The sequence below is a fragment of the Penaeus chinensis genome, chromosome 30 (assembly GCF_019202785.1).
Source record: "Penaeus chinensis breed Huanghai No. 1 chromosome 30, ASM1920278v2, whole genome shotgun sequence".
Taxonomy (NCBI): Eukaryota; Metazoa; Arthropoda; class Malacostraca; order Decapoda; family Penaeidae; genus Penaeus; species Penaeus chinensis.
Window position 1 is genome coordinate 4,185,442 of NC_061848.1, and position 2,500 is coordinate 4,187,941.

Here is a 2,500-nt window from a genome sequence, read left to right on the forward strand (position 1 = left end):
ACGAGGGAAAAAAGTTTTTTAAACTTTTATATCTGCAGTCTATATATATAATTTAAAATTTATATATATATTATATATATATATTTTTTGTAGAAAAGGTATAAAGAGAATGAATTTTCAAAATAAAGAGATGTATTTGCGGTTTCGATTTTTTTCGTCAGAAATAATGATTTCTATATTTATCTATCTTATTATAATTTTTATATATTATATAATATTTTATATATGTATGTATGTTAAAATGTAGTTGTATATTTTTGAATTTTAATTTATATTGTGTGTTTTAATATTTGTTTTTATATATATTATTTATTAATTATATGTATGTATGTATGTATATATTTTGTTTTGTATATGTTATTTATTTATATTTTTATAATATTTTTTAAAATTATATAATTTTATATAATATATATATTTATATATTTTTATATATATTATATGTGTGTGTGTGGTGTGTATGTATATATATATAACAAATTAATGAATGTGATATATACACACACAAATATTTAATATATATATTATATATATTATTTATATATTGTTTGTATATATTATATGTATATGTATATCTATATTATATCTATATCTATCTATCTATATATATGTATATATATATATATATATTATATACTTTATACATACACATATATAGGGATGGAGGGAGAGTGGGAGGGTGGAAGGGAGGGAGGGTGAGAGAGAGAGAGAGAGAGGAGAGAGAGAGAGAGAGAGAGAGAGAGAGAGAGAGTATATGTCACTCTCCTGTCTTCCTCTCCCTCTCTCGTTCTCTCTTTCTCAGTCTTTTATATCTCTCTCCCATAAAGCCCGAATCTGAATAAATGAAGAGGAAAGAGCGCACACAAATGACAAGCGTGCAAAAATAATTGAGCTTTTGATCCAACATACAGCGAGCGTAAAAGCGAACTTGTGTCCAGTCAAGGATACCAAAGGAAGATCACCATGCGCACCCTCTGTTATGCGATTTTGTTTTTCCCTTTTTTTCTCTTTTTTCCTCCTTTTTTTATTCTCCATTTTGGCTTTGTGCATTGCCAGGGCTGTCGCGTGCAAGATGAGCAGCGTTGCACATTGCAAGGATTAAGATTGCATGAAATATATTTAGAGATGTGAGTTTCAGAAAGGGAAGCGAGGGAGATTCAAGCATGCACGGAGTTAGAGAGAATTGATAAGCATTGGAGGAGAGAGAGAGAGGGGGGGGGGGGGGGGAGAGAGAAAGAGAGGAGAGAGGGGAGGGGAGTGGAGAGAAGGGGGGGGGGGGGGAGAGGAAAAGGAGAGAGAGAAAAAGAGAGAGAGCGAGAGAGAAGAGCGAGAGAGGAGAGAGATGAGAGGGAGAGAGAAGAGAGTGAGAGAGGGGAGGGAAAAGCGAGAGAGAGGGGGGGGGGGAGAGAGAAGAGAGAGAGGGGAGAGAGAGCGAGGAAGGGGGGGGGGGGAGAGAGAAGGGGAAAAGAGAGAGATGAGAGGAGAGACGATGAGGCAGCGGGGGGAGAGAGAGAGAGATGGGGGAGAGGAGAGGGGAGAGGGGAGAGAGAGAGAGAGGAGGGGAGGGGGGGGAAGAGAAGAAAGAGGGGAGAGAGAGAGAGAGAGAGGAGGAGATAGGAGAGTTGAATTTTATGAGAGGAGAGAGGGGGTGAGAGAGAGAGAGAGAGGGAGGGAGAGAGAGAGAGGGGGGGAGGAGAGAGAGAGAGCGAGGGGGGGGGGGGGGAGAGAGAAAGAGAGAGAGGAGAGAGAGAGACGAGAGAAGGAGGGGAGCGAGAGAAAGAGAGAGAGAGAGATGGAGAGGGGGGGGGGGGGGGGAAGGAGAAGGAGAGAGAGGCGAGGAGGGGGGAGGGGGAGAGGGGAAAAAGAAAAGAGAGAGGGGAGCGAGAGAGGGGGGGAGGGAGAAATGGGCGGGGGAGGGGAAGAGAGGACGAGAGAGGAAGTAGAGGAGAGAGAGGGGAGGAGAGCAGAGAGCGAGGGAGAGAGAGAGGGAGAGGGAGAGGGGAGGGGGGGGGGGGGGAGAGAAAGAGAGAGAGGAGAAAAGAGAGCGATCGAGAGAGAGAGAGAGAGAGAGCGAGGAGAGAGGGGGGGGGAGAGAAAGAGAGGAGAGAGAGAGAGGGGAGAGGGGGAGATGAGAGGGGGGGAGAGGAGGGAGGAGAGAGAGAGATGAGAGAGAGAGGGGGGGGAAAGGGGGAAAGAGAGAGCGAGAGAGAGAGGGAGGAGAGAGAGAGAGGAGAGAGAGAGGGGGTGGGGGGGGGAGAAAGAGGAGAGAGGAGGAGAGAGAGAGAGAAGATGAGGGACGAGAGAGAGGAGAAGCGAGAGGGGGAGAGAGAGAGAGGTGAGAGGATGAGAGAGAGAGAGAGAGAGAGAATGTGAGTATTGACTTTCGAGGCCACACAGCTGAATGTGTAAAAATTTATTTATGTCAATAGTATATATTCATGTATACATTTATATTATAATATATATATATATTTTATTTAAATTATATAAATATATTATT